This window comes from Dermacentor andersoni, chromosome 2 (genome assembly GCF_023375885.2).
Source record: "Dermacentor andersoni chromosome 2, qqDerAnde1_hic_scaffold, whole genome shotgun sequence".
In the NCBI taxonomy this organism is placed as follows: domain Eukaryota; kingdom Metazoa; phylum Arthropoda; class Arachnida; order Ixodida; family Ixodidae; genus Dermacentor; species Dermacentor andersoni.
This window is the reverse complement of record NC_092815.1, coordinates 204,808,610-204,832,532: the sequence shown is the minus strand read 5'-3', so window position 1 is coordinate 204,832,532 and position 23,923 is coordinate 204,808,610. Positions and strand designations below refer to the sequence as shown.

Genomic DNA, 23,923 nt, shown 5'->3' with positions numbered 1-23,923 from the left:
TAATTAACGTCGTGCCTCAGGGACGGGAGGGCCACATTTAAAACGCCAGGTCCTTTGGAGCTGGCTACTTATATACGTCGAGGTGGTCTTCAAGCACAGCTGCAGAACCAATGAACCAAGAAAAATTGCCGTCAGCCGACATTGTCTGGCCATGACATAAATAAACTGCCAACATATTTAAGCAGAACACGCATAATCACGTAACTGTAACCAGAGATGAGGAATAGTGTAACCTAGTGTCTCATGTTACCAAAGTTATATGTGCTATGCTGAATAAAATCTCTATAAGCTTACGCCAAGACAAACTGCCCTAATCTAACTAAACATAGAAAATTAAGGCTAAGCTTTAATAACATCAGCTTTACACGTGTGACAGGTGGGCCAGTACGTATCGATTCACCCTAGCTTATGGAACATGCTAATGTACCGAAACTCCTTCAAAGTGTAAGCTGCTATACCATATCTAATACCCGTCACACTGGACATTTTAATGTCATTAGATGCAAATTACATTCAGTGCAATAAATGCCATTCGACCTGTGGTGGTGGTACACAACAAAAATTGATGTCATTCGGTCATGATATCAATGGCAATCATTGCAAAAAAAATTGGTGAGAGAACAAGAGCAAGGTATATGTAGAATGTCTATGTAGAAAGTCAACTTATTTTAACATAAATATGGCCTGTCACTTCACCAGAATAACACGCATATAAAACTTCCAATTCCAGAATTTCTAGCCACTACAAGCAAAAACAAGGCTTGACCAGCTTAGTAGCCATAGCCAATAAATTGAAGACAAACAATACGGCTGACATGGCAGTGCTGGACGACGCTCGGTTGCAGTAGCCGAAGCCGTCAGTTGTTGTGTGCTTTGCATTGTGAACAAAGCAATCGGAGGAAGAGGCGAGACTGTCAAATAGATGCATACAGGCACTCGACTGCTTGCAGTATGACTGACCAGTAAAGCGACAGCCGCCAGACGCCACTGAGGTGGAGAGTAAAAAACATTTTGTGAAAGCCTGCCGTACAGCTTTCCTCTAGTCGAAATAGCAGATGCCTTAAATAACACAAAATTAATTACCTCTTTACATTACTGCTTCTGAAATTATGAATGCTCAATGTCATTTTAGTCATTCGCCACGAGTGCAAAGCCGACTGATTTTTTTCAGATTCATTTGATTGCAGAAGTAATTCGATTCTAATGGCATTAAATATTGCTGCGTAACAACCGAATAATGTCATTCAATGCTAATGCCATTCGATTCGAATGACATTAAAATGTCCACTGTGACAGGAGTATAACACAACCACTTGTGAGCCACTGGCGATGTTACCACTATCCATTCATCTTTAGAATGCTGATTAATTATGTTTCAGAATGATTTCATTAAATATGCTAGTCCTATTCCCAAGCCTGTGTGAATCAGTCACTTGTGAAGAAACTTTCCATTTTTCTGTGAAGTATGGGTTAGGTTGCTGCATCAGCTCAGATAGGGTACCAGAAATTGTTTCTACCCGTCAAATGACGAAACACAAGTCTACAGTTACCTTCATTGCCTTTACATTGCACTTATTGTGCAAAGTATAAATGGTATTGCAGCTTTCGAAAAACTGATCCAAAATCAGCTATTTATTTTGCATCCGTATTTTGCTCATGGTGCACATCTTTCTACAGAAATTGCTATATCAATGTCAGCAGCAGAAGCAAAACTAAGGTAGATCATTCTTGTCGCAGATTTTTAGAAAACATTTGAATATGAAGTGTATTGCAAGCAATCAGTGCAGGCTGAAATTATTTATTTGCTTCATGACTTACAAACAACAGGCGATGGAGGAATCAGATTTTGTGTATTCATATAAATACTTTGTACGTACAAAGTAACTATGCATGGCACAACATATAATACTCCTGAATTCATGTCGAAAGATTGTAACGCATACTGTTGAGTAATATCTCATGTGTCTTTTTAACTCTAGAAGTCAACAATGCACCTATGAAATTTTTGTAGTTGGAACAAATGATATGAAGAAATCATTTATACTAATTCAGATGAGTAGACAATTACATTTGCCTTTAACATAGTGCACAGCCCTCAGCACTGAGAACATGCTAGAGATATTGACACATCATAGCAAGAGTCACATACTGTAACAAGTTTAGATATTTTGCTTTACAGCTCGATGTCCAGAGCTGGATTGCTATTATCTTGTAAAATTACCACTCACGTCAATTTTCAAGGAATAAAAAGCCGGATTATTTCAGCCCCATTACAGATATTTATTTTTTTTACTATCAAGCAAGAACGTCTATAAAAGGCCACTCATTGAAGAAGGCAAACAAAACACAAAATTCCACAATCACAATGCAAGGTCATGCAAACGCCTCGTGGGTTCTATCGCAGATGCAGGTAAATCACAAAGATAACCAGGAAACACTACATAATCGCGTTTATTCGCTGGAACGCACTGCAGCCACTTGGCTGTAAAAACATCGTACACCACCGCACATTTCTAGTACACACCACGTAGGACACATGTACGCTGCAGATATATGTGTTTTTTTCTGAGGAATGTTCGTGAGTCGCACGATAAACACAGAAGGCACGGGCGACAGGCGCGCAACCCGCGCACATTGAACACACCGGCACGAAAGCAAATGCGGACGACACCGGTGTAACCTGCGCTACACGAGTGATGAACCCTGGTAGATTTGATGCTTTCCGACTGAAACAGCTACAACACGCTCGGAAATATCGCACGCTGCACAAGCGTACACCTGATACCGTGTCAACAATTCCTGAGGCTACAGTTGATGTTGATGACAGCAGAAAGTTATTTAAAACGAAGTGACAACGCACGTAGCACGGGCAGGAGCTCATAACGCCATGAAAAAACTTCAATACAGCTGACTTGAAGTGCGGTTCTCGGAGGCCATACTTTTGCTGGCTGCATACGGCAGAAGTTGTTCAAAATCGAAAATACGCCATAAAATTTTTTTCTACAGTAAAGTATAGCGTGCAATATAGACGCTTCAATGTTCGTTTTTTTTGTCTCGCAACTATACGTAGTTGGGCGCAATACGGCACAAAATGAGTGGGTACTGGTTAATATTAAGGCATCACGGGGGCCACACAACCGCAAAGGTCTACAGATGACGCTCGCCCCATGCGATCGGTTGGTGGCGCAACCCACCACCCTGTTTCAAAGAAGACGCTCATAGCATTCATTCGTCTACTCTGCTCTCTATTTTGCAACTGCCGGTTGCCGGGCGGTTGCGCGAGCCGTTGTGGCGTGTTTGTCTAATCGTGTGGTTTTGTGTTTGGTGTAACGAAATGTGACTTAGTTCGCGAACACAGAAGTGCCAGAAGATAGCTTGTGTCTCTCTGAAACTCGCCATATGCGTGGCGTGCCAGGAAAATGGGGACCAACGATTTTCATGCCCTGGAGTGCGTTCTCTTTTGTGTCTGGTTGCGGGAAGTTCGCTGGACGTCGCAAAGAAATAATGTGTATTATTAGCGTGCCTCAGCTCGTCCACTACGTAACGGCGTGTAGACTGGGAGTCGACGCAGCACCGGCAACTTGGAGAGCGCTTTTCGACCGCGTCGTACCATTCAAAAGGTAAGTAATCGTGCTTGCTAACCACACGTGTATTGTGCGTGCACTCGTGTGTGCACAGAGTGCACGAGCGTAGAATAGAACCAATAGAACTGCCACGGCAACAGTGGAACCCGTGCTGATGCTTGCTGAGCGCTGGTTGTCAGAATTTAGCTAGGCAAGTTTATTGTCTTAATGCGAAATTGAAAATCATTATAAGCGTTTTCTTCCGTTGAGAAATATTACGTTCGGAAATAATCGTGTTCATCATGTGCGCCTGTGCGTGAGCTCCCGCTTTTCTGCTTAAGTTGCGTAACAACGCTCATCTGCATTTTAACAGATTCTTACTGCAATGACGTTTCCTCGCGTATAAATGCTTCTACGTTGTAAATAATCTGTGCTTACGCGGTTCTGAATTTACGAGCAGTTTTGGAAAAAAAAAAAAAAAACGTAAGCAGTCAAAGCTTGCAACAGGTGCAGATTACTAAAAATTTTTAAGACAAGATGTGTTGACATAACTTATGCATAACTAAACATGACACGAGACAGTTGCTTAAACTAAGTCATGAAAAAATTGAATTGGTATGTAAACAAAGATTCTTTGTAATGTGTTGCTGCTGTGTGTGTGTTAAAAATTTTACGGTGATGAAGGGGCCCCTCTGTTGCCACCCTTCATTAATGCAAACATTATTTTCGCGACTATTTTAGATGCTCCTTGCATGTGTTCACACTGTGACAGCGTTAATGTGCCACTGCTATAAATTAACTGCGAACTTTCCGAACTTATTTTGTAGTGGCGAGGCCGTAACCCACACCAGTGTCCACATAATGGAGGAGCCAGCAGAAATGCAGGGAAACCTTGAATGACTGCCATAGCGCAGTGTGTAATCTGATTGCTTGGTTCAGGTATGTATGATGTGTATGTGTTCCAAAGAGTAGGACCTCAGTATCATTCGTGAATAAGTTTATCAACATATTACTCAACACAGCTTACTAAGTAGGCTAAGTATTTTTGCAACTTGCTGCTTATTTGTGTTCATAGCTGTTATTGTTTTCTATATAAAACTAGATCTAACATGTCCTGATGTTAAGTATTTTTTCTTGCATCAATTGCTTGGCTGCAATTTAAATTTCATTTTTGTTTGACAGAATAGTTCTTGCGGAAACCCGCAAGGTGGAGAGAAGTAATTAATAAAGGGAAAATCAGACATCCACCCATTCATTGCAATTGCTACAAAGGAAACCCGTACAGGTTCCTCGAAAGAAAAGCCTCGAAGTTCAAGAAAAATTCGTCATAGTCCGGGACTCGAACCCGGGACCACTGCCTTTCCAGGGCAGCCACTCTACCATCTGAGCTAACCAGGCGGCTAGCAAATGGTAGGGTGAAGTCAAATTTGTCAACAGCTGACAAATTCTGTCTGATTTTCCCTTTATTATTTTTGAAAGAGCGTAGGTTTGGGCATGTTGGCATTCCATAACTTTTAGGTTTTTGGCGCACAGAAAGGAGTGAGAGACAGAGGTACGACGCGGACACAGCGCTAACTTCCAGCAATTGTTTTATTCTACGAAGCGGTACACATATATATAGGTAACAGACAACAGCGTACGCATGCGCATATGTACTGGTTTCTAATCAAATGAGACAGCAACGAGACATGTGTAATGGAAAGTTAAGATGATATCGAAGATGAAAAAGCGACCATGCATAGCCAAAAAATTTTGTGTAATTACAAGATGAAAATGCCATCTCCGTCAAGCCACCCTCTGTGACGTTTAAAAAATCGAATTCTTTTTTTGAAAGATCGATTGAAGGCGTGCTAACACAGATTATTGAAGCGGCGAAGATCGCTAGTTTGGGGAACGCTCGTGTTAGCGCACCTTCAATCGATCTTTCAAAAAAAGAATTTGATTTTTTTAACGTGTCACAGAGGGTGGCTTGATGGAGATGGCATTTTAATCTTGCAATTACAAAAATTTTTTGGCTATGCATGGTTGCTTTTTCATCTTCGATATCATCTTAACTTTCCATTACATGTCTCGTTGCTGTCTCATTTGATTAGAAACCAGTGCATATGTGCATGCTTATGCTGTTGTCTGTTACCCATAAATATGCGTACCGCTTTGTAGAATAAAACAATTGCTGGAAGTTAGCGCTGTGTCCGTGTCGTACCTCTGTCTCTCGTCCCTTTTTGTGCGCTAAAAGCATAAAAGTTATTATTTTTGCTTAGTACACGGTGTATTTCTCACTTTTTTATTTTGGCTTTATTGTTTTGAAACTGTTTCCTATGCTGCAGCTTTTATTTCCATCTTTTCTGTTTATTCTACACGCTTGTGCAGTTTCTGTGCACATAAGAATTCAAAGTGTAGTGGGACAACTATGTTGCATGTCTAAGCACATGGCGTGCTTACCTTTGTTTAACATTCATATTTGCCATTATTTATCTCTTGTTCCCAGAATAACTGCCACTGGCAAATACACATTTGATGAGCCGGAACTTTTTGAAATGATACATGAAGGTCATTATTCACTGTGCTGCAGTTACTGCTGTAACATATGGGTAACAGCACAAACATGATCAGAAGAAGGGGGACACATACACACAGTGCTGGCTAATAACTGGTTTTATTGGCAAGGATAGCACACCTTATATATGCCAGTGAAGCAAAGGAAATGAAGGGGAAAACACGTCAAGGGTGATAGCGTGCTAACCACGCAAGCACAATACAGCCAACCAAGCGCAACAATATGCAAACAATTATTTTTCTTTGCCGTCTGAAGCCCCGGTAGCCACATGTAGAAGATCAAATTCAGCATTACAGAGAGCAAGGGAAGGAGTGCTAAAGCACCTGCTACCAAATTTTCTAATGTAGTAGGCTTCTAAACTGATGCGTGCGGTCGTGTCACTGCCCTTTCCTAGAATCGTCTCTTTCAACCAGGCCACCCATTCAGTATACTTGCTAACGTTCGCAACTAAATGTGCATATTTATCATCTAGTTTCTTTTTTTCACTTTTTGAGCGTGTTCCCTTAAACGGTCATTGACACAGCGACCAGTTTCGCCGACGTAAACCATCCCACATGACATGGGGATGCAATACACCACTCCAGTGGAACATTTTACTAACAGCGGTTGGTGGTTCTTCTGGCATCCACGTTTTCTGGCGTTACAGATATGTGGACACAACTTTCCCAGCTTAATTGGGGCAGAGCAACAAATTGACACGCCGTGCCTACTTGCCACCTTCTTAAGATTGTGGGAAAATTTATGGATGTAAGGGACCACCTCTGTCTTACGTGCCTTCCATTGATCCTCAGCCAGTGTACTTCCTGATCCTCACTTGAATTTTGGAAGTAGGATTTCAGAAACGGCAGTCAAGACCAAGACGGGGAACCTGCAGCCAAAGGCGGCTTGCCTGATTATTAAACGTAGGCTTAATCTGAGGTGGGCACGATTTTTGGAGAGCTGATGCCATACACAACACCGCTATACCTCTCTTAATTGTCTTGGAGTGTGCAGAGTCAAAGGGCAGCAACTTCTTAGCTCGTCGGTAGTAGCCCCAGCAAACATGTCCATCACAGAACATGATTTCTAGGTCTAAAAACTGTAAACTTGAAAGGTCCGGGAGTTCATGGGTGAAACGCAACCGATGTCTATGTTTGCTAAAAATGAAAAATATTTTGCCTAATGTAGAGGGGTAGGGGAAGGTAGGCTGCTTTTTTAAAAGCACTAAAACATTCTCAACATACCTAAAAAATTTTAAAACTGGCATCCATTAAACATCTGTTCCAGTGCATTTTCCACCTTGGCCAGAAAAATGTCAGAAAGAATAGGGGCTACGCAAGAGCCTATGCAGATGCCATCACGCTACAGAAATGACTACTCGTGAAATACAATAAATGTAATTAATTTAGGGAAAATGAGGTATCCACCAAATCATAGCAATTGCTACAAAGGAAACCCATGCGGGTTCCTTAAAGAAAAGCCTTGCAGTTGAAGAAAAATTCGTCCTAGTCCGGGACTAGAACCCAGGACCACTGCCTTTCCAGGGCAGCCACTCTACCAGCTAACCCGGTGGCTAGCAGGTAGTAGGGTAGCAGATGTCAATCGTAGCAATTAATTGCTACGATTGAGTGGATGTCTCATTTTCCCATAATTAATTACTTATCTCCACCTTGCGGGTTTCCGCAGAGCTATTACCACAATAAAAGTAGAGTTCAAATGAAACTGCAATAATGATAGAAAGTTATGAACGGACAAACCGACAGTGTTCTGGAAGGATACGTCGCCATTATTTTCAATGCAGTCTTTGATACACGCTAGCAGTTGATTCTGCGGAACAGAATGAAACAAGTCCTGCACGTCTGCTGAAAAACCGAAACCAACATGATCATTTCCCTTTAAAATCTACTACTGCGACTGATTGCTTTAGAAGAAATGGGTCGTTCAAAGCTAGCGTCTTCAGCTTCTTAGCAAAAACTGGCTAACACACTTCTGCCACGATCCCTCTTCACTAACAGTAGTGCTAAATGGAACTTCGGGCTTATGTGTCTTGGCTGTGAAAAACCCCCTCAAACTGTTCCCTCTGCTGTTAGATATGTCCCTGGCAAAATTTTTGAGGTCTAATTGCTTACAAAACTCAACGAACTTGGTTTTTACTTGCACTTCACTTTTCTCTCCAGGGTCAAAGTTCTTATTAGCCGCTACCAAACCTTTTTCATTGTAAGTTCTCTTGGCCAAAATAATGAACCCACCCTGCTTGTCAGCTTGCATAAGCATCAGGTTGTTACTCTTAAAGAAAGAGATGTCATTCAACAATCTAGTACGGTACGAGTCCGGGGTTTTCGGAGCAAACTTTCGCAGGCAGTCAATACCTTCAAGAAGGCAGCTGTCCCGATTATCATCTTTTCCTGAGTGGCCACTTTTCGATTCATTGCAGTGATATCATGCACAGGAACATCAGCTTGGACCCCAAATTTGGATCCTTTCTGCAGATGTTGCATAATCTTCTCTGGTATATGGATGTCCCCCATGACGCTGACATTGCTTCCATCTTGCGTCATTTTCTTGTCTCCTGTACAACAGAGCAACATATTCAAGATGCACCTCCACCTGCACTCCATGAGCTGTGCCACTAGGCGCTTCAAAGACGCGAGCTTCTTAATCACAAGCCAGTCAGGATGGTCCTTAAATCACAGAAGGTGCAACCTGTCCTGAGCGACTTATTCTGCAAAGTCTTTTCACGTGCCCCCACGCTGGTTTCACAGGGCCGAAGAGGGCACTTACTTCGTTATGGGCGAGTCATTTCCGGATGGAAAAGGCGAACTGTCTTGACTAGCATGTTGCATGGGCGATGTGACTGAGTAGGTTGATGGTGGAAAAGGTGCCTTACAACCTTACAAGAGGAAGGAATAACACTTCACCTTTTGCATCCGGAAAGGACTCGTCCCTAATGAAGTAAGTACCCTCTTCAGCCTTGTGAAACCAGTGTGGGGGCATCTGAAAAGATTTTGCAGAATAAGTCACTCAGAACTGTGACAAGTCCAACTTTTTCAGGACTGGTTCCATCTTCTGTGTTTTAAGGACCATCCTGATTGGCTTGCGATTAAGATGCTTGCATCTTGAATGAGTTGCTCCGGTGTTCAGGAGGAAAATGACGCAAGATGGAAGCAATGTCGTCATGGGGGACGTCCACATACCAGGGAAGATTATGCATCATCTTCAGAAAGGATCCAAATTTGGGGTCCAAGCTGATGTTCCTGCACATGATCTCACTGCATTAAATTGGAAAGTGGCCACTCAGGAAAAGATGATAATCGGGACCACCGCCTTCTCAAAGGTGTTGACTGCCTGCTAAAGCTTGCTCCAAAAACCCCGGACTCGCACCATAGTAGATTGTTGAATGACATATCTTTTTTTAAGAGCAACAACCTGATGCTTACGCAAGCTGACAAAGAGAGTGGGCTCATCGTATTACCCAAGTTAGAGAAATTTATTTACAGAAAGGCAGAGAGGTCGGCCTGAGCTATAACTTGCTCTGGCCTGCTACTCTACACTGGGGAAGAGGGACGGGGAGGGAAAGGACTGATGAATGATGATGGTATAAGGAAGAGATGTGTATATACAAATTCAGAGTTGTGGCCTCTCTAAAGCCGTGCGTCCAGCCCAGTGGCTTGGAGAAAAGCTACAGCGGCTCTTAGGCCAAGGACCTAAAAGAAACTCGTCCGATAGCGGTCTCTCATGGATCTTTGCAATGGAAGAGACAAGTTGCTGTCGTTCTTGCGCGTAGGTGGGACACGCAAAATATATGTTCAAGCGTTTCTGGCACCTCACAGAATTCAGTTTGGGCTAGTATCACTGGCACCTATCATATGTCTATAACGGTTGGTGAATGCAACACCAAGGCGAATCCGGTGCACCATGCTCGTGTGGCTTCTTTTGAGCTTGTGAGGCATACGAAATTTCATTTCTTGGTCCCATTTGTGTAATCGCTTGTGTCATCGATCTGGTTGGGTCCAGTGTTCCTAACGTAGAGTTGCGGTTTACGCGACGAAGTAGGACGTTTGTGTCTGCACGTGAGAACGGAATGCGTACTTCACAAGCATTATCTAAAGCAGTTTTCGCTTCAGCTTCTGCCTGTTCGCTCCCGATCAGGCCACAGTGTGAGGGTATCCACTGAAAGGTGACATTGTGGCCATATCTAGTTGCGTGGTCGAGCCGTTCTGTAATTTCTATAGCCATGGAATAATACGGGCCCCGTCTGAGGACACAGTCAAGCGTTTGAAGAGCTGGCTTGCAATCGCAGAATATTGTCCATGCGTGAGGAGGCTCCTCGGAGAGAAATCGAAGTGCCTCCTGGATAGAAACAAGTTCTGAGGCAGTTGATGTTGAGCTATGGCCTAGTTTAAACCGCCGAGCAATGATCATATGTGGAATGACGAAGGCTGCAGTGGAGGCATATGGTGTGACAGAGCCATCGGTATACACGTGTGCAGTATCTCCGTACTTTGCAGAAATGTGCCACAGGGCGAGTTGCCTGAGGCCAATAGATGCAACGGATATGACTTTTTAGTAATTCCAGGTATCTGCAATGTGACGACAGGTTTAGGCAGAACCCACGGGGGTATTGTTGGAATACAGGCGGGAGAAAATCTCTATTGCAAAACGCGTTGATGGCGCGATATAGTCCTTGAAAAGCTGGAACCTGGGTGGGTGGCAGGGAGCGATGACAGAGGATGGTGCCTGTGTCGGGTCAACACGCGAAGGTACATTCGAAGAGGCTCGCAGAGCAAGTATACCCCAATATGACAAGTAAGAGCTTCCGCTATTGTTCCATTGGTTGACGTGCATCGTGGGAGGCCTAAACATGTGTGCAATGCTTGAGCTTGAATGCTCTCCAGCGCGCGCACACAGCTAAGTCTCATGCTTGAGAGCGCCGGAATGCTGTACCGTATATACCCTACGAATAGTGCTTGGTACAGTTGGAGTAACGACGACTCCGAGGGGCCCCATCTTGTTCCTGCAACGATGCGAAGGACGTGAACAAAACTCTTCAGCTTTGACTTCAGTGCGGCGACATGTCTTGACCAAGATAATCCCCAGTCTATGACTACACCAAGGAATCTGTGGTGTGTAACCGTAGGTATCGCTACTCCGTTGATGATTATCGGATACCTGGTCATTTGTTTTCGCGTGAATGTAATCACGGAACATTTTTCTGTTGAGAGTTGGAGGCCTTGACGCCGCAGATACTTAGCTGTGATTGTCACTGCACGTTGAAGCCTAGCACGCATTTGGGGACAGGTGGCTCCAGATGTCCATATGCATATGTCGTCCGCATATGCGCTAATCTTCACCGTGCTAGGAAGTTCGGATGCAAGGCCAATCAATGCAACATTGAAAAGAGTTGGACTGAGAACTCCTCCTTGTGGAACACCTCAATGTATATGGTACTGTCCGGTGTCACCATCACTTGTCGACATATACACCGTGCGGCCACTGAGGTAGCTAACAATCCATGCATATCGCCGGCCACCGACGTCTAAATCTTCCAGTGCATCAAGGATTGCATAATGGAGTACATTGTCGTATGCACCCTTAATATCCAGAAAAACAGCTCCAACTAACCGACGGCGACTTCTTTCTTGTTCAACAGTGGATACCAAGTCAATAACACCGTCAATGGAAGAACGGCCTCTTCTAAATCCATGCATAAAATCAGGAAAGCAATTATTTTTCTCTAGAAACCATTCCAGCCTTGACAAGACCATTCTTTCCATTACTTTGTCGGCGCAACTGGCTAAGGTGATCGGTCTGCAGCTCGTTAGGGTATTTCCCCAGTTTAAGCAGGCCTACAACGCAACTGCATTTCCAAGAATCTGGAACATTTCCTGTCTCCCACGTCATATTATAATAAGATAGAAGAAGACGTCATGATTCGATGCCAAGATGGGTCACGCCGGCAGCAGGACCAGACGGAATCCCATACGTTACCCAAGGGAATTTACAATTAAAAATGTTTGGTAGCGGCTAATAAGAACTGTGTCCCTGGAGAGAAAAGTGAAGTGCGAGGAAAAATTAAGTTCGTTGAGTTTTGTACCAATTATACCTTGGAAAGTTTGCCAGGGACATATCTAACAGCAGAGGGAACAGTTTGAGGGGGGTTTTCACAGCCAAGACACATAAGCCCAAAGTTCCGTTTAGCACTATTGTTAGTGAACAGGGATCGTGGCAGAAGTGTTAGCCAGTTTTTGCTAAAGAAGCTCAAGGCGCTAGCTTTAAACGACCCATTACCTTTAAAGAAATCAGTTGCAGTAGTACAGTTTTTAGAGCGAAATGATCATGTTGGTTTCGGTTTTTCGGAAGATGTGCAGGAGTTGTTTAATTCTGTTCCACAGAATCAACTGCTAGCATGTGTCAAAGAGTGCATAGAAGATAACGGCGACGTATCCTTCCAGAACACCGTTGGTTTGGCCGTTCATAATTTTCTATCTTTATTGCAGTTTTATTTGAACTCGACTTTTATTGTATTTGACAAGCAGCTGTTTTTGCAGTGCGATGGCATCTGCATAGGGTCTTGCGTAGCCCCTAATCTTTGTGACAGTTTTCAGGTAAAGGTGGACAACACACTGGAACAAGTGTTTAATGGGGGGCCGGTTTTAAAACTTTTTCGGCATGTTGACACTTATTTGGTGCTTTTATAAACAGCAGCCCACCTTCACCTACCCTCTACAGTAGGCAAAGTGTTATCTATATTTAGCAAACATAGACGTGAGTTGCCTTTCACCCTTGAACTTCCGAACCTTTCAATTTTAGTTTTTATACGTAAAGATTACGTTCAGTGATGGACATGTTGGCTGGGCCTCCAACCCACGGGCTAAGGAATTGCTGCCCTTTCACTCGGCACACTCCAAGACAATTAAGAGAAGTATACAGGTGTTGCGTATGGAATAGGCTCTCCAAAAATCGTGCCCACATCAGATTAAGCTCAGTTTTCATAATCAGGTAAGCCGTCTTTTAGCTGCAGGGTTCCCCATCTCGGTCTTGACTGCCATTTCAGAAGTCCTCCTTGAAAAGTTCAAGTGTGGATGTGGAAGTGCAATGGTTGAGGATCAACTGAAGGCACCTAAGACAGAGGTGGTCCCTTACATCCACAAACTTTCCCACAATCTTAAGGTGGCAAGTAGGCATGGTGTGCCAATTTGTTTCTATGCCCGAAATGAGCTGGGAAAGTTGTGTCAACGTATATGTAATGCTAGAAAATGTGGATGCCAGAAGAAGCACCAACCGCCGTTAGCAAAATGTTCCACTGGAGTGGTGTATTGCATCCCCATGTCATGTGGGATGTTTTCTGTCCGTGAAATTGCTCGCTGTATCAATGACCGTTCAGGGGAACACCCTCAAAAACTGAAAAAAAAAACACTAGATGAGAAATATGCACATTTAGTTGCGCACGTTAGCAAGTATACGGATTGTATGGCCCAGTTGAAAGTCACGACGATTCTAGGAAAGAGCAGTGACAAGACTGCGCACATCAGTTTAAAAACCTTCCACATTAGAAAATTCGGTAGCAACTGTTTTAGCACCCCTCACTTTGCTCTCTTTGATGCTGAATCTGATCTTCTGGGTGCGGCTATCGGGGCTTCAGATTGCAAAGGAAAAGAAAAATAATTGTTTGCGCTTTGTTGTGTTTGGTTGGCTTCATTGCGCTTGTGAACTTGGCACGCTGTCACCCTTGACATAATTTTCCCTTTCATTTCCCTTGCTTCACTCTGGCATATACAGGGTGTCCCACATAACCTGAGCCAAGAATTTAAAAATGAAAGGCACGTGTGAAGGGAATTGAACGAAACCCATACTATTCGCAATAGCCTATAGTAACTCAGACAATTTTTTGTTTTCCCCATAACTTGCTAATTAAATAAGTTTAATTGCAGAACTTTTAGTTATTGGCTGAGGACCCCAAGTGTGGTACGCAGATTTGTAGAGCACCTTCAGAAACCACCGATCGAGTTCTTTCCTTTACTAAATGTCTCATGTAGTCCGTTTTTCTTGGTTGCAAAGAAAGCCCATGAAATATGATGAAGGCCACGTGATGGAACATAGTGGTATTGTGCTGCTCTCAAGCGTGCGTTCGGTGAACAAGGTTGGCTGCATCGTGACTGGTGACGAGAAAGTGGCAGGGCATTCTTTATCTCATTGGCACCGCTCCGCCTGCAGCATGCATTTTCGCCATCATCCGACGGGAGCCGACCTTGTTCACCGAAGGCACGCTTGAGAGGAGCACAATACCACTGCGCAAGCACTCTGTCACGTGCCTTGTTTCATATTTCGCGGACTTTCTTTGCAACTGAAAGCAGATGAAAGCATTTTATCTCATTCTAAAAGTATCTTTGTTGTAACCACCAGTGTCTAGAGCAAGCATCATATGCACAGCAACTCATAATAAGTTTTTAAGTTGGATGGGCGAGTACCTATAGCTAAGTATACCTGTGCATATACTTTCTACATATTAGCTAGTATTTTAGCCACACGAAACAGCCTATGTTGTGTTTGCTGAAGTCAAATTTGTGGTTGATGCACCTGCTTTTTTTTTGTTGTGCACTTACACTTCTGTGGTCTCTTAAGCACTGTAGTCGTGTGACAGCTGAAGTATTGCAGTAGTGTCGAAGTTAGCGTGCTACACTATGCCGACACATACCTATCACCGTATTCGTGCATTTTCCGAGAACCAGCTGTGTTCACTAGGTGAAATTTGTAGTGTCCTTATGAGTTTGCCATTCAGTTCATGTAACTTTTCAGGACAGAATTTGCACAGGGAGGGAAGGGAGACCATACAACATGACTGGTGCTATGCATCAGATTTAGATTGTTCATCTGTTTTTTTCACCTCTGGTAACGGAATGGCCAACAATAACAGTAAGGAATATCACTTAAATACTGGGACGTGTCAGTCCGCTCTCATTATGATTGTGTGGAAAAGAGGAACACTCTCTAAATGACACAGAATAGCAATCACTCTGTGCTTTCTAATTCTATTTGTTTGCAACATTTGCCCTCATTCTAAAAGAACGTTTGTGCAGTACAAGTGCACATGCAGTGTAAACATTTTCTGTATTTCTTCCCATAAAATAAACATTTAAACATTGAATTGGTAGCTTTTGTGCGCTGTGGTCTCTCTTCTGTCCCTTGTGTTGTATGCAAAAGTTAAACATGAACATGCACCAACTTTCTCAGTTACTCGTCAGTCAGTGTTGATAAACTCACAATGTTTCCAGCCAGAACATTCTTACCATTTATGTCACATCCAGTCAGTATAGTACTACTCTGGCTTTTCATAAAGCATGCTAATATGTACTTCTGCATTTATAGTTTATGTAATGATAGCCTAACAGCACAAGCCAAAAGTTGTAGAGATACAAGCCGTCTAATTGCTCAGAGGGTGATCAGAGGCGGATACTAAGAGAGCTCTTCTGATTGGCTGGTACAACCTGTACCACACAGTAACTTTCTCTTGAGCGACTTGGTCATTGCTAAATGCCATGCTGTTGTAGTGCAACAAACTGCAAAAAGATACAAAAGGACAGAAAGAAGGGAAAGAAAGATGGCACTACACTTACAACTGTTTATTAGGCACAAAACTTGCTACATATATATTGCGCACACTCTTGACATCAGGGGCAGCAAAAAGAGCAAGTGACAGGTCATGTTGTTTGTGTGAAACCCAACAATTTCATTTCCACATCATATAAAAACATGTTTGACTAACACATGCTTGACCACTGATCTGAATGTGATATGCCTCTAGTAGTTCCCGCGCGGTTTTATCTCTACTCATACCTGGGATTCTCACCTCAGAAAAACGTGGCTTACAGGAGCACGATTTGCAATGTGCAGAGAGATGGGTGTTCATATCCTTTTTTAAATTGTTTTTGTTCCCTCATTCGGTCATTCACACAATGGCCAATCTGCCCGACATAGGTTTTCCCATAACTTAACGGTGTCTGGTAAATCACGTGGACCGCTTTTCCACATAGCTTTTTTGTCTAGTTTCAAGCATCGTGTCCAGCAGCTTTTAAATGCCAGATTTCCTCATTCGGTCATCACCTAGTGGCAGAAACCTCGCTGCAGCAACTCAAATGTTACAATAATCCGAAGGGGAGTGAGGGAAGTAAGCACGATTCCCAAAGAAAGGCTCAAGTGGCTCCTTATTACCACAGGGTGAGCCACAGCCTCAAGGCAGCGAACAGGTATGAGGTACCTGTTGTTTTCTTCCTCGAACACGCTGTCTTGCCTATGTCCCCGAATCATAGAATGTGCAGTGCAAATGTACGAAGTCAAACATGCAAAGTGCTACGTGGAAAAGTGTTCCACTGCTGTGGTTTACCAGATACATGTACCGCTAAGTTACAGGAAAACCTACATCGGGCAGACTGGCCGTTGTGTGAACGACTGAATGAGGGAACATGCAAACAATTTAAAAGCGCATATGAATGCCCATTTTTCTGTGTATTGTATACCGTGCTGCTGTACTGTAAGCCAAGTTGTTCTGTGGTGAGAATCCTAGGTAAGAGTAGCGATAAAACTGCGCAGGAACTGCTAGAGGCATGTCACATTCGTATAACTGGTCAAGCGTGTGTTAGTCAAACATCTGTTTTGTTATATGATGCAAAAAGAAATTGTTGGGTTTGACGAAAACAAGATGATCTGACACTTGCTCTTTTCTTCCCCTGATGTCGAGAGTGTGCGCGGTATATATGTAGCAAGTTTTGTGTCTAATAAACAGTTGAGTGTGGAGCCGTCTTTCCCTTTTTTCTGTCCATTAAAACCTTTCTTTTTCCAGTTTTTCGTGCTACCCCATGCCGTACAACCTGTACCACTTTCTACACTTCACAAAGCTGAAAGTCAACTTGGGCTCACTGAAAGTCGTTGTGTATTGCTTGTGTAGTCTCTTTAAAGATTACCTTCAAACAGAGGTAAGCCATATAATTTTGTGTGGAGCCCCTACACTAATGCCACTGGACATACTTCTTTTTGCTGCCAGCAGTTAGTGACATAAAACCAATGGCTGATTGCACAAACAATAAAGATGCATAAAAAATGCTTGATGTCAGATTTCTCAGGTTCCTGTAAACAAAGCAAATTAGCTGCTTTAATGAGAAAGTTTGGCAGACTGGGTGGGAATAGAACCTGGGGTGTGAAACAAGGACACTTCTGTGATGCCACAATATCCATGTGCTTTTGGAAGTAACCGTTGCAGATGTAAACGCTACTGAGGGTGAGCTTTGTGTTGTGCCAAGAACTAGGTCTTTAAAAATCGGTTGTCAGTCCCTTTAAGGTGTGCCTACTGTGTGTCATATTGTGCACGTCACATTGCAGCCATCTGGTTCACTAAAGATGCTTTCACATTCCCACACCTAAGCAGTCTTAACGTGTCTCTGCCCTTTTATTGCAGGTACACCTAGCAAATGTGTACATTGACGAGGAGTGGCACCTGCTCTAGTGCCATGGCTAGGACTCCCTGTTCTGCAAAGAACTGGCGAAACTGGTGTGCGGAGTTCTGGCACTCAGGATAGGAGCATCACAGGGGCTCTTTGGTGGTGCTTCCTGAACGACCGCAATTTCATTGAGAAGCCGGCATTGAGCCTCCATAAATTGGAAGCTGTGGACAGTATCATCGACATTGTTTCAAATTTGTTTGTGTAATGTTTGTAACAATACATGTATTACAGTGAAATGATTAATTTTCCAGATGCACTTGATGCATATCTTTCGAGATGTGGTGCCCCTGAGGAGGAGAAATCGCGGTGCTCAAAATGGACCGTAGCCTAGCAGACATGCTGAGAGAAATTAAGTAAGCGTGTAATTGCAAACATGTGTACATGCAGTAAACCTCATTAATTTGAACTCGTGGGGGCCATGCGAAATGTCAGGACTAAGCAAACGCAACCAAAATAGTTTAAAATATATATTTATGTTTCGGCTTCCCACGGGAGCCTTGTTCACAATGAAACCAGCAGCAGAGTAGGTAACGTTCTTATCTGCAGCTCAAAACATGATTAAGGTACTTGGCATACATGGACATGGGTGATTAGAGATTCAAGATAAAGACGCGTAAAATGATTTCATTCCTTAACAATCAAGCGATATTTTTCCTAGCTAATTGTGACGTAGTTGCGCAGTGCTTGGCCAGGGCATTCGATGCAAAGTATCGTTTCTGGACATCATTCCTGTGCTGTGTAAGTCTTTTTTTTGGAGTTGCCGGTTTCTCCGATGTAGACGTACCGACAGTTCGCACACCGAAGGACCTACACTACGCCTGGGAACTTGCCCTTTTCCGAACGGTCTTTCACATGCATGAGCTCGTGTTTACGTTTTGGAACGTGCACAGCCTGCACATCATATGACCACAACGCATGCAAGGGTCTCGCTTATGCAGGGGACCTATGGTATTGAAGCCCATTTTTCGGGGGGTCCAGGGAGGGTGGGTACTGCGCAAGCCAGCTGACACCCTACTGTGTCAATGGAGTACTCAAGGTATCCACAAGCCATCAATTCCCACTGCACAAGTGAATTGTCTGCCATGTGGTCTTCTACTGTTGTGCACACATTTTTCACCCAACGAAGGAGAGAGCAGACAACAGACCTCTTTTGCGAAGCAGGGTGCACCAATGTGTAGTTGAGGTAGCGCCCCGTGTGAGTTAGCTTCCTAAACACCTCGAATAACAGGTTTGGCCCTTTATGCTGCACGAGGCTGTCCAAGAATGACAGTTGGCCTTCAGATTCCACTTCTATGGTGAACTTAATTGCTGCTTGCATTACTGTTTAAGTGAGCCGTGAGGAGGTGAATATTCTGTTGCAAAACTCTGAAACAGTCGACATATCTGAAAAAGACCTTAGGTGTCGATGTAAACGAGCTAACCTTGAGTTAAACCTCGACCTCTTCACGGCTCACTTAAACAATTGCAAGCAAAATTAGGTTCACCATAGAAGTGGAATGTGAAGGTCAAGTGTCATTCTTGGACTCCCTTGTGCCACGCGAAGGGCCAAACCTGTTATGTGAGGTGTTTAGGAAGCTAACTGACACGGGGCGCTACCTCAACTACACATTGGTGCACCCTGCTTCGCAGAAGAGGTCTGTTGTCTGCTCTCTCCTTCGTTGGGTGAAAAATGTGTGCACAACAGCAGAAGACCACATGGCAGACAATTCACTTGTGCGGTGGGAATTGATGGCTTGGGGATACCCTGAGTACTTCATTGACTCAGTAGGGTGCCAGCTGGCTCACGCAGTACCCACCCACCCTGGACCCCCCCCAAAAAACGGGCTTCAATACCATACATCCGTGGCATAAGCGAGACCCTTGCTCATGTGGAAGAGCACGGCAGGAAGAACAAATCCTGACAGGCTTGCCAACTGTCACGAATTTCAGCGCTTCAGGAATGGACAGACACGCAATGCAAATATGTTAAATATTTTTCCCAAGACACAATGTAACCCAAAACAAATGACCAGCAAAGTAAGTGTGCACAAAATATACCCTGTACACAAAAGAGATTAACAAAACTAGGTATATACATAATCAAAACAAATGAGAAATTGGCTGTATAATGTTTATAGTCTGACTGGCCAAGTGACAGTCCCCAAGAATTGAATGTTCTGACTGTCAGAGTAGCAGTGAACGTCGGCAAGGCGTGGTGCAAGATGTCAGCCTGCGTAGTTGCAACATGACGTAGACATAGACCTTCGTTGTGAGTGACGAGGTTGTCGTCCCCTTACGAGACTTGCATTGCACAGGACGCAGTCTGGACTAGTCAGGCATTGTGTGGCCGACGTGGTCAGGTGATTGTGGCACTGGACAAGGCCGGTTATGGCAGTGTGGCGTTGGGTTGGGGTTGCAGAGCATAGTCATGGCGATGTAGTCAGGTCTTGGAAGCTGTTGTTGGCCAACTCTTGGATGTCCTCTCGTCTGTCCGTGGTCCCAAGCTACTACTTCCCATCTCCAAACACAGCTAGAGATGCAACTGCCTTGCTTCTCATCCATGTCAGCAATGCGCGCTCCTTGGTTTTCCTCCCCTTTTCCTTCAATTTTTCTCTGACACTTCACATGCTTCCTCACCTCATGTATCCATTCTCCATTTCACTGACCAATGTCGTCTGCTCCACATTATCGCACATGCTCTGCCGGTGACTCGTGACAGTGTGAAAAGGGAAAGCATGGCAGCAAACGTATCCACTTGTCAGTCAGCACTGTGTTTGTCTTTTGTTTTATCTCATCTGTTGGTACTGTTCCTTGCCAAGGTGGCCAAGGTTTGTATTCAACATATGAAAAGAGTGCAGTGCAAACCGGAAATGAGATGGTACCCTAGCTTGAATGGAAGCATACTTCGTTGACTTCAGTTTCACAAATGGCCAGGAGTGTACACCTTGAGACACTAGTTTATGGCATTGTAGGTCTTGAAGGCCGTGGAATTGGCTAACATGGCTAACACTTTTCTGCATGCTTCACTTGATGATTATCGTAAACCACAAGTGTTCTCAGCATTATGTTCAAATGCCTTATGCCATTTTAATGTGATGTTTAACATGCCTCCCTTCTCTGCTACTAGTGCACTTTCTATTTCGTTGCTTATATGTACCTTTTATTTACTTATTAGTTATGTGTAATATCTGCAGTGTCATTGTCTTACAGCGACACTGTTACGAGGTGTTTCACAATGGTTACAGTCTATATTCTTTTTTTAATTATGTGCAATATATGCAGTGCCATTGAGGCATCCAACATCTTAAGCGATGCTGTTAAGAAAAGTTACAATGTGGATGCAGCCACATTAAATGTAAATGCAACGCTGGTTCGGAGCCTTGAACTTGTTTTGAGACATAATTATCAACAATTATAAAATAAAAGTTGCCTGCATATACCTTGTTAGAATACATAGCTTATTTGCACGGTTTCTGAATAAGTAATTCATAATTTTTGTTTCTCGCATTTTATTATACTGGCTTTGTGTTAAAAGTCGGCAAGGACCTTGTACGGCTGCTGCCATAAAAGCAGATGCCAAGCTGCTGCTAGCCTGCATGCAGGCTATCACTAATACAACCAGCCTTGACCATGCTCGAGCGCAGCAGCACTTGCTGTGTGCAAGCAAGGCTGTGAGCCAGCAATCAGATCCCTTATTCCTCTGAAGGGTGTGAGAAATCTCTTATAACAGTGTTGTCAGATTGGCACAGTAAAACTTCATTTGGGCCTAGTTGGTACATAATTCTGAACTTAACGTTACAGCGCAGACACCTAAGACGAACCACAAAAAGCGCCAGTGTGTGTCGTGTCTTTTTGTGGTTCGTCTTAGGTGTTTGCGCTGTAATGTTAAGTTCAGATTGGCACACTTCTCTAAAAGATTTTTTTTTACTTTTTATCCTTCCCAAGATGTTACGGAATGAAGCTTCCAAAAGTTGTCATCTCAACTAGGCCACATGTTCTTTTATGATGTGGTCTTCAGCACTGCCTGTTTTTTGCCTTTAATCGTCAGAAGTGAGCCCATGGTGGTTCTAAGGCTCTGTAAGCGTTCTTGCACCAGCAGCATTGTCCAGGTGGAATATCAGTAAGGAAGTTTGGATGATGGCCATCAGAAGCCCACTTGTCATTATTCTGCCACTTTTGTTGCTTTTCTTGAGACTGCTTTTTCTTTCAATGTTATTGTGTTAAGAAATTTAAGCATGACGTATGTTTGGAGCTAAGGGCATGATCCACCGGCTTCAAAGTTCCTAGAGTCAGTCTGCGCAAGGAATTGTGAGGCGGTGCTGCTATTAAAAGCATGCACTTTCACCCGCTCTTAAAATCGGGGTACAATACAATGAACATTTTACCATCCCTTACGACTCTCTCTTAGCCACTATGTTTGCCTTTCGGTAATATGGGGGGAAAAAGCAAAGCTGAACTCTGCTTTATTTAGGCCACTCTGCCAGCTTGTCACAGTAAAAATGGCTCTGTTAGTGCCTACCAGAACTTTCATTTTCCTAATCATTTAATTTTGAAGTGCAATAAGTGTTTTGGCGTCTTCTCAACGTTTTGCTGCTTTAACTCTTGCACATGTCAATATTAATGAGAAATGATGTCCTCTTTACCTTTTGTAGTACCACAGTCTAGATTTGTCAGAGAATGCACTGTTATAGCTACGTTATTTCTACAATAACTGTATTGCACCTTGTTTAGGCACTTGTGGCTGATTTCCATGTATTTTTTATGTACTTCATAAGGTCTGTGCTTAAACCTGCAGCTGGATGAGTTGCTTTCTATTCTTACTGCTTGGTTTGTGCAGATAACACATGGGCAAGAAAGAATCAAAAACCAGTTGAGAGATTGTGCTTGCGTCGTCCATTTCTTCCTTGCCTCTGCTTATGCAATAAATTTATTTTCTACAAAGCACTACTTTGCTTACTTTTGTTTGCATCTTCTAGCTTGCAAACCAATATATTGTGTATTTCTCAGTGTGGAAACTCAATATTGAAAATTCTTAAATTGGCATACTAGCCGAGTCATGTGAACAGATACTCCCATATGTTCCTGTAAAACCTCCATGATCATTGTAAAGAAATACTATGGTACTTTGAAAAGCCTCCCTCGAATGTAAAAAAGTATTCCCATAGTTCCCTGCGAAAGCTCTTTGATGGAGGTAAACATATACTCCCGTAGTTCCCTACAAAAGCTCCGCGATTGAGGTAAACACGTGCTCCCATAGTTCCCTGCGAAAGCTCTTTGATGGAGGTAAACATATACTCCCATAGTTCCCTGCAAAAGCGCTTTGATGGAGGTAAACATATACTCCCATAGTTCTCTGCAAAAGCGCCGCGATGGAGGTAAACACGTGCTCCCATAGTTCCCTGCGAAAGCTCCGCGATGGAGGTAAACATATACTCCCATAGTTGCCCGCAGAAGCTCCGCGATGGAAGTAAACATATACTCCCATAAGTACCTCCACAACCTCCGCGATGGAGGTAAACATATACTCCCATAGTTGCCCGCAGAAGCTCCGCGATGGAAGTAAACATATACTCCCATAAGTACCTCCACAACCTCCACGATGGAGGTAAACATATACTCCCATAGTTGCCCGCAGAAGCTCCGCGATGGAAGTAAACATATACTCCCATAAGTACCTCCACAACCTCCGCGATGGAGGTAAACATATACTCCCATAAGTACCTCCACAACCTCCGTTCAGCAGCGGAGTAAATCTTTTACTCCGCCTACCCGGAGTATATTTACCTCCCATCAGGGAATGCGCTAGAGGACAAGCCATTTACTCCCATCTCGGATCATTTTTGCTAACAGTGTAGGTACGGTCAACCGACCGAACTTGGTCGTTATTCGGCGCATATACGAGGTTTCAAAGGTGCGGCAGTGTCGTATGAAGTCAGAAACTGAGTTCAAGTTATCCTTGCCAATAAGGAAATTGTAGATGTCGTCTGAGATCCCCTTGAGTAGATGGCCAACGTTGCCTGCTTTTGACATGCATTGGTTGACCTGCTTACACAACCTAATGATCTCCTCAATATATGCGGCGCAAGTCTCACCAGCAAGTTGAACATTTTGGCCGCGAATATAGTAACAACAGCTTTGTTGCGCAACCTACCGCCCCGTTCCAAAGGGGACGCTTATTCCGTCCGTCCATCCGTCCGTCCGTCCGACCGTCGTGTTGGGCTTCTTTTGATGTGAGAAAACCGCAGAGCAAAGTTAATTTTCAAGAAAACTCAGAAACATAGATAAAAATAAATGAGCGGCTAATGTGCACAAGTATGTTTACCTGAAAAGCGTGGACACAGAATGGAGGA

The 23,923-nt window shown here is 43.5% G+C and overlaps 1 protein-coding gene and 1 long non-coding RNA gene across 3 annotated transcripts in view; both read left to right on the top strand.

Moving 5' to 3' along the window:
• Positions 1–23,923, top strand: part of LOC126540211 (protein sax-3-like) — a 70,969-nt gene that overhangs the window by 29,207 nt on the left and 17,839 nt on the right. The window lies entirely within an intron of this gene.
• Positions 3,273–22,517, top strand: LOC129387161 (uncharacterized). Of its 2 annotated transcripts, XR_008614454.2 has the most exons (4): positions 3,273–3,620; positions 4,391–4,502; positions 17,549–17,947; positions 22,411–22,517. It is a non-coding gene; the product is annotated as an uncharacterized lncRNA (long non-coding RNA). The 2 variants fall into 2 exon arrangements; XR_011892893.1 differs by lacking the exons at positions 17,549–17,947; positions 22,411–22,517 and adding an exon at positions 8,534–8,824.